General features: G+C 40.5%; 1 protein-coding gene across 3 annotated transcripts in view; it reads right to left on the bottom strand.

Annotated features, from left to right (window-relative positions):
• The window catches only part of grid1a (glutamate receptor, ionotropic, delta 1a), a 251913-nt gene that overhangs the window by 88557 nt on the left and 154718 nt on the right, over window positions 1–8638 (bottom strand). The gene's annotated exons all lie outside the window — the stretch shown is intronic.

The following is an 8638-nucleotide window of genomic DNA, read 5'->3' as shown; positions in this document are numbered from 1 at the left end:
CACAACTTTCATGCATTTCTTTCACATGTACAGCAGTCCAATTCACTTTGTTCACTTGAAAGGAAGCATTGCACATGGGTAGGCACTTTTAATGACATTACGAACATGTTTAGATGCTAAAAACACATTTAAAACTTGCCCTGTTTACGCCTGATGGGTGCTAATGTTAGCAGGAGGATAACACGGTGTAGACAGCACCGATTGTTGTCTTTTTTCTCTCTACTGACAGCACTCCAAATTTACAAACACCAGAGCTACATGTTGGAATCGACCGGAATTCTCCTTTAAGAATTCCGATAATTGTGCCTCAGCTGCCTTTTATGCTCTCCTAGTTATAATTAGATAATAAGGCAATTTACCAAAAGCTTTTGTTTGCAGATAGTCTACCCACTGGCCACCCTCACATATAGAATCAATGGCTGGCTTCCTTTTACATACACACAGTTGTGAGAACTGTGTAAGCACACCTTTAATGACATTTACAAAGGCATACAGATAATATATGGCAAACCTTCAAGCTGCAGCTCTGTGAGGTTGTACTGACCGACCAACAGGCTGACATTGTCATCTCTAGAGAATCCTTTAAAGATTATTTGTTTTGGCATTTTAGGCCTTTACTTATAGGACAGCTTAGACATGACGGGGGAGAGAGAGGGAGAACAACAAGGAGCCAAGGGTTGATCAAGAATCGAAGACTGAGCCTCTGTACATGGGGCGCATGCTCTACCAGGCGCCCTTAGATCATCATTTAAAATTATCTGTTAGTACTATTTGAACCACAATTTTGTCTCAATCCAACACTGTCACACAAAGTCTCGGGCCACGCCATCATCACATCGCGAATTGACTACTGTAATGCTGCTTTCTGGCATTCCTACCAAACTGCTTACCTGGCTTCAAATCTTCCAAAAAAGCTGCTGCCTGAATCATTACTGACCACATCACCCCCATTCTCATCCAGCTACACTGGCTCCCTGTTCAATACAGGATTGATTACAAAAACCTTTTTGCTCAGTTTCAGAGCCCTCCAGAATTTAGCCTTGACCTACATCTCTGACCTCCTCAAGGATTACAATCCCTCCCGCTCTCTGCATTCCTCCTCTGTTGGTCTCTTAACTGCCCCCACTGCATGTCTCAGCACCATGGGGGCCAGGGCTTTCAGCTGCACTGCTCCCAGGCTCTGGAACTATCCCACCTCAAAATTCACCTGTTTAAATTTGCTCACTCACTATAATAATAATAATAATAATAATAATAATAATAATAATAATAATAATAATAATAATAATAATAATAATAATGATAACAACAATATTAACTATTTAAATAGCAACTTTAAAAACAAAGTTTAATACTTTGACAGAAAAGCAAGGCAAAATAGGTCAGTAAAATGACAGCTAAACAGTGGGGGCAAAAAAAAGAGAAAAAAAAAAGTTAAAATTGTTGCTGCTGCGTTCTGAATCAGTTAGGAGGAGAGAGAGTGACCTACGGTTGATGCCCGAAAGGAGGGAGTTACAGTAGTCTAGTCTGGAGAAGATAAATGCATGAATGACTTTTTCCAAGTCGGAGCGTGTGAGCATGGATTTGATTCTGGAGATGATTCTTAATTGATGAAAATAGGAGAGGACAACTTTTTTGATTTGTGAGGATGAAATGTTAAATCTGAGTCAAATACCACTTCCAGCATGCCGCCCTTCATAGAAATCCTATTTGTTTTTTTATGTTTCAAGTCTATGTATGTATTTCCTTTATACTTGTCTTTATTGTTAATACTTTCTTATTTGTTTCAGTCAGGGGGGATGGGAATGGCGGGGAGAGGGGTGTTTTGTGTGTAAGAAAAAGAAAAACTCATATACCTATATCTATGTTCATAATCTATATTTCTCAATAAAAAGAGGTTTTAAAAAAATTGTGTCTGGTCATGGTTAAATGTTAAATGTCATTTAATTCACCGCAGGAACTCAACCCACACTTGCAAATTCAGTTAATGTAATTTAAATACAGTAAACAAGACAACAGCCAACAGTTGTTTGTGTATAAAACTTCCATTTGATATCTGGGCACTCTGGTCCGTTTGGAAAGAATGCCCACAATGCATAAAGGATCCTGCACGGCAAGAGTTTGCTGTCATGAAGTTGTTTTTCAGTGGGTGGGATGAACTTTTGTGGCCTTGACATGCAATGGGTCTATTTTGTCTTTTATTTGTTTTAAAGCTGAGGCTTTAGTGTACACTTCAGTGATGTCAAAGATCATGGTTGAAATCTGCAACAGGACTGTTTGAAGGAAGCAAAAACTGTACTGGTTAAAAAGTAGAGAAAAAAAGAGAAAAAGCTGCAACTTAGAAGGCATGAAGTGCCTTTTGTTAATATATGGGCTTATCGTACAATTTTTTTCTCTCTCATCTGCCTGAAGGCACAAAAGAAAAAAAACACATAAAGATGTTTTGTCGTAATACAAAGTTGGCTTCCTACGGCACAAGAATAAGTTTATTTCTGTTACTTGTGAAAGACATTATGGAACACGCTTTATCACAACAGAGAATCAAATTATGTGTTGAAAATGTACAATGACAAATGGAACAAGAAGAGGTGAAGCCTTTACGTTGTTTACATAATGTGTCTTTTATACAACTGATGCACTTGTGGAGACTGGAAGGAATCAGCTTCCCTGACACACTTCATTACACCGAGCTACATTTTGTCCCTGAGGTCAAGGAAGCCAGCTGTTTATGATGCAGAGCCTAGTGTTGCTCTTATCATCAACAAATAAAAGATTTTTTCATTAAAGCATAATAATTGTCTAGATACATGTAATATAGATAATGAGGTTTTGGACAATTCTTTGTAAGTAGTGCTACAGTGGGATGCCCGGGGCCATGTGTAAGAAGGTGCTCTATCTTTTCTATCATCTCTTTTTATAGACTCACATAGAACACACCATCAGCAAATTGAGGACATATACACAGTCTTGTCACACTACATCCAGAAATCTAGCAGCTCACTCACACTACTTTGTGTGTTTGATAAGGATGGGCTTGATATTGCAATCATGTATCTAGTGAATGTGCAAATGAAAGGTCCTTTTTCAACTTAATTCTGACAGTATTTAATGCTAATATGTGTTTTAAACATCCGATTCTAAAACTAATGTAATGAGATGATCTTTCTGATCTCTGAAATCTCTTTTTCTATAGGCAGTTATAGGATACATTATAGTAGATGGAGATGGACAGACTGAGTGCTCTGATGATCATTGATCAGCACAGTGTCTTGTCATAGTCAAAGTAAACTTAAGGGAAAAACCTGTTTGGCAGTGTAGACAGTATTCCAGTCCAAAATATGAATGACATTGTTATTTAATGGGTAAACAATATATCACTGTCTGACTATCAGCGAATAAGCCAATGTGTCTTGTGTTGTATGTTTGTTGTATGTGTAGACAAAAACAATGAAAGCATCACAGCACTTGATAAACTATCTCATTGTACCTTGCAACTAAATTGTTGTTATGCCTAAATATACGTAACACAGCCATATCTGTGCTATGATATATTACAAGGAATGTAACAACAGCTTTACTGCTCTTGGTTTATAACAGCTATAGACTTATTGCTTTTTTCCTACTGGGATAAATTATTTTACATTGCAACCAAACGTTATTAAACCTGAGAGGGGAGTTTGAGGTTTGTGACAAACATAGATTTTTGATAATATTACAGTATTTTCAGTAGTACATGTGCTACAAAGCAATTTAATTTATGATTATTTGGGTTAAAATGACTTGCATTGACTCATATACTGTACAGTATGGCAAGCAAGCAACTCCATTATTTTGATCTTTCTTTTTTTATGCAACATGAGCTGAATGAAGTAGTCAATTAATCAAGAGACAATAAAAAAAAAATGTATATATAGATATAGATATATATATAGATATATATTTATTGTTATGCAAAACTGAAATTAACTGTTTTTCTTGCTTTTCTTATTCTTACGGTATTTGATTGTAAAAAATACTGTGTTTACATTTTGGACGGTTGGTCAGGACATCTTGAGGGACATTTTTTTTTCTGACATGTAGAAACCAAACAATCAAGAAAAAAAACACAATTATCAAAACTCTACAAGTAGGCTAATACAGTCACATGATGAACATAATTTTAGTATAGGCATGTGTGACATACCTAAACAAAACATTCTGTGACAACCATTGGCTCCATAATCTTACAAATCATGAAAGCAACTTTCCTAGAGAAGGGCATGTCACAATGTTGTACTTCCTGCCCTTTTCATGCAAGACAGAAAGGCTTTGACAAGATCACACTGAGAACCTGACCTGAGCTCCTGTGCTGTTTAAGTTACATCATCTCATTTCCCCTCTTTGATTATTACTGATCTGACAGCATGAGTTGAAAGTGATGTGATGTTTAAAATCTAAAATCTGGGCTTGTAAAGGTTTAGCTATGATGGAAAAGTTGATGGGAGAAGTACAGTAGGAACAAAGATGAAAGTTTTTTTCTGAACAGTTAGCAATGCAATAATCCCTATTGTTATAAATGAAAAATGCATACTTTTACTATTTTAATGTCAAGTGTTGTGTGCAATCTTATACTAACTATATTAACTAATGACTATTTTTACCCCTGTTTATTAAGAATTCCATCATTCAGGTCTACAATTAACACTTGAGCACCACACAAATGGTGCATTCCCAGTCATTTCATTTGATGAGACTTCTCCTCGGGACAATGTGAATGTGTATACACTGTACTTGATTGACAATTCCCTTACTCTCCTGTTATGTGTAAAGCCGCGACACCTTTATGGTTCTTTTAGGTGTACAGACTTGGGCTACCTCAGCATATCCACAAGATATTCTCCAACAGAACTAAAAACGAAAAGTTGTCTTATCAGCCAGACCAACCGGCAGCCCCGATGTGGGTCTGCAGTGCCCGTTACCTCAGTACTGTTTCAGCATTGACCAAAATATGTCAATAAAAAAACTCAAAACCTGTCAAATTGAACATTAGTGTCAGTTTTGGCAGGCCAAGTAGTCAAAACACTGCTAACTGCTATTGGCCAACAACACGGTTGCACCAGCTGATCTGCATCAGCGCATCAGCTGGTCAACTCCCCTCCCTGCTAAATTGCTACTTAAGCTGCTTTACCTTGCCTCTAACTGCTTGCTGCTCGCATCTATCCAACCCACCTCCTCCCCAGCTCCACCTTGTTGTGTATAACGTGACATATCTGTAAAAAGGGAATTTCCCCACTGTGGGATGAAGAAAGTATTATCTAATCTAACATGCTTCTATGTCAACGTTGCGGCTCTTTTCATATGGGGGAATAGTTTAGCTCTCCCAGGCTTAAACTATGTGAGCGTCCCCTAACACAGCTGCCGCTGTCCTCTGAACAGAGTCACACCGCCAAAATTAATTCATAATATATACAATAAATTTTCTTAAAGCTTTCTTTCTTTTTCTTGTCTGCTTTTTTCTTGACTTAATGGACCTGACAGAAATACCAAAAGCTGGCATCTAAATGTCAGATATGGGATCTGGCTTACTTATTCTTTGATCAGTTCCTCATTTCAATTGAAATGTTAACAATTTTAAACTCTTTTGTTAGTCAGTATGGTTGCTTGTGTTTGGACAGCATCTAGATTTCAGAAATGTTGCTTCTTTGGTTGAATAAAACAGGGCTTTGTAGAAAAACGTTAATGAAGACATTGACAAAAACTAAAATATTGTTTTGCATATTTTCGGGTATTGTATGAGCACTAAAATGTAAAAAATTTAAAAATGTCACACAATGTAAACTTGTTCAGCAAAGTAAAGACAAAGCAACTCAAGTGTAAGAAATAAAGAATACATTTATCACACATAATTGATAAACACATTACTCATTACCAAACAAAAATACATAATCTAAATTAAACTGAGTAAACTGCTGCAGCTGTTTCTCACAACTCATATGTCACTATCACTTTAAATACTAATTGCCAACACAGGTTTATAAACAACACTTTGTCTCTAGGCAGTAGTGTGGGTCACTGTGATACTGCTTCAAGGCAGGCACCATGGGAATTTTGACTGTTCTGTGATGAGGATCCTAATTAGTCCCTACATTCCTTAATTTAACGAGTGCAGAGTTAAACACAAGCACAATTGTCTACGGTGCTGATTTTGTAGCACCTAATTTGGCAGGCTTAAATAAAGCTTCTTCGTTATAACTAGTATTCCTATCCACTATTTCTTACCAACAGTGCCTTGTTAAACAGTGCCTTCATGCGTTAGGCATAGATTCCCTCTCACAGGACTTACAAGGCTGTAGTACACTGTTCTGGGGTGAGATTTTATACCAAAAGAGTTACTGATAGGATTTAATTCAATGGATGGAACTGTATTGCACAAGGAAAAAAATGGATTACCAATTTCTTTAAAATGCGGATGGATGGATAGATGGATGAATGGATGGATTGACGGATGGATGGATGGATGGATAGATAGATAGATGGATAGATAGATGGATAGATAGAGATGCTCTTCCACGGTGGTATTTTAATTGATCCAACTCAATGCTGAGAGTGCACTCTCTACAAAGAATGCCAATGTCAGAAAGAAATCCAAGGACAGATCTCTGTAAATATGAAACAGTCTGTCACATGCATTCACATTGAACACTGCAACTGGCAGTAGGGGCCAACATGTGGGGTGGAAACTTTAGTGGGTTTAGTGGGTGTCTGTATTCCCTTGAGGGCTTGCTTTACGATACACTTTATCAACTCCACTGTACGGAAAATAAAACAGATTTACGCACTCCTCTAGATTGCACTCTCACAAGTTGTAAAAAAGATTAGCCAGCAGTGGCAAAGCATCACCTGGGAAATGCCAAGCAGCAAATACATGTATTCTCCTCATCTTTCTGCCTATCCATCCATCCATCTTCATCCGCTTAGGTACTGGGTCGCGGGGGCAGGAGCTAGTAGGGGACCCCAAACTTCCCTTTCCCGAGCCACATCAACCAGCTCCGACTGGGGGATCCAGAGCGTTCCCAGGCCGGTTGGAGATATAATCTCTCCACTAGTCCTGGGTCTCCCCGAGGCCTCCTCCCAGTTGGACGTGCCTGGAACACCTCCCTAGGGAGCGCCCAGGGGCATCCTTACCAGAAGCCCGAACCACCTCAACTGGCTCCTTTCGATGCGAAGGAGCAGTGGCTCTACTCTGAGCTCCTCTCGGATGACTGAGCTTCACACCCTATCTCTAAGGGAGACGCAAGCCACCCTCCTGAGGAAACCCATTTCGGCTGCTTGTACCCTTGATCTCGTTCTTTCGGTCATGACCCAGCCTTCATGACCATAGGGGAGGGTAGGAACGAAAATTGCCCGGTAGATCGAGAGCTTTGTCTTTGGCTCAGCTTCTTTTGTCACAACGGTGGATAAACAGAATGTAATACCGCACCGGCTGCTCCGATTCTCCAGCCAATCTCACGCTCTGGTCCCTCACTCGCGAACAAGACCCCAAGGTACTTAAACTCCTTCACTTGAGGTAACGACTCAATCCCTACCGGGAAGACTCCATCGGTTTCCTGTGAGAACCATGGCCTCAGATTTAGAGGTGCTGATCCTATCCCAGCCGCTTCACACTCGGCTGCGAACCGATCCAGTGAGTGCTGGAAGGTCACAGACCGATGATGCCATCAGGACCACATCATCTGCAAAAAGCACGATGAGACCCGAGCCCACCAAACTGCAACCCCTCCCCCCCGACTACGCCTCGATATCCTGTCCATATAATTACAAACAGGATTGGTGACAAAGGCAGCCCTGGCGGAGGCCAACCCTCACCTGGAACGAGTCGACTTACTGCCGAGAACCCGGACACAGCTCTCGCTTTGGTCATACAGAGATTGGATGACCCTGAGAAGGGACCCCCTCACCCATATTCCCGCAGCACCTCCCACAATCTCCGGGGGACCCGGTCATACGCCTTCTCCAGATCCACAAAACACATGTAGACTGGTTGGGCATACTCCCAGGCCCCCTCCAGGATCTTGCGAGAGTAAAGATCTGGTCGTTGTTCCCGGCCAGGACGGATCCGCATTGTTTCTCTTCAATCCGAGGTTTGAATATCGGCCGAACCCTCTTTCCAGCCACCTTGGAGTAGACTTTACCAGGGAGGCTGAGAAGTGTGATACCCTGTAGTGGCACACACCTCTGGTCCCCCTTTTTGAAGAGGGGAACCACCACCCGGTCTGCCACTCCTTAGGCACCGTCCCAGACTTCCACGCAATGTTGAAGAGGCGTGTCAACCAAGACATCCCCTCCACACCCAGAGCTTGAAGCATTTCTGGACGGTGCCCTACTGTCTTGCCAATCACTCCTTGATCCACAGTCCTTTGCCTTTCGCCAAATGTGGGTCAGGAAATGTCTAGTCCACAGGGGCGTCATGATGAGAATAATAAAACATAACTGGAGAACATCTGAGAACATATTGAGTACTGTTGGGACACACCCGACATTCTCTGGTGCCACAAATGAGCCAATTAGGCTTAGACTTGTCTCTTCACAAGAATGCTTATGGTGAATGCGGCAATGAGATCTTGTTTTTTACTGAACTTTTTTTATGGATTATTTTTTG

Source organism: Etheostoma spectabile, chromosome 17 (assembly GCF_008692095.1).
Source record: "Etheostoma spectabile isolate EspeVRDwgs_2016 chromosome 17, UIUC_Espe_1.0, whole genome shotgun sequence".
Taxonomy (NCBI): Eukaryota; Metazoa; Chordata; class Actinopteri; order Perciformes; family Percidae; genus Etheostoma; species Etheostoma spectabile.
This window is presented reverse-complemented; position numbering and strand designations above follow the sequence as displayed.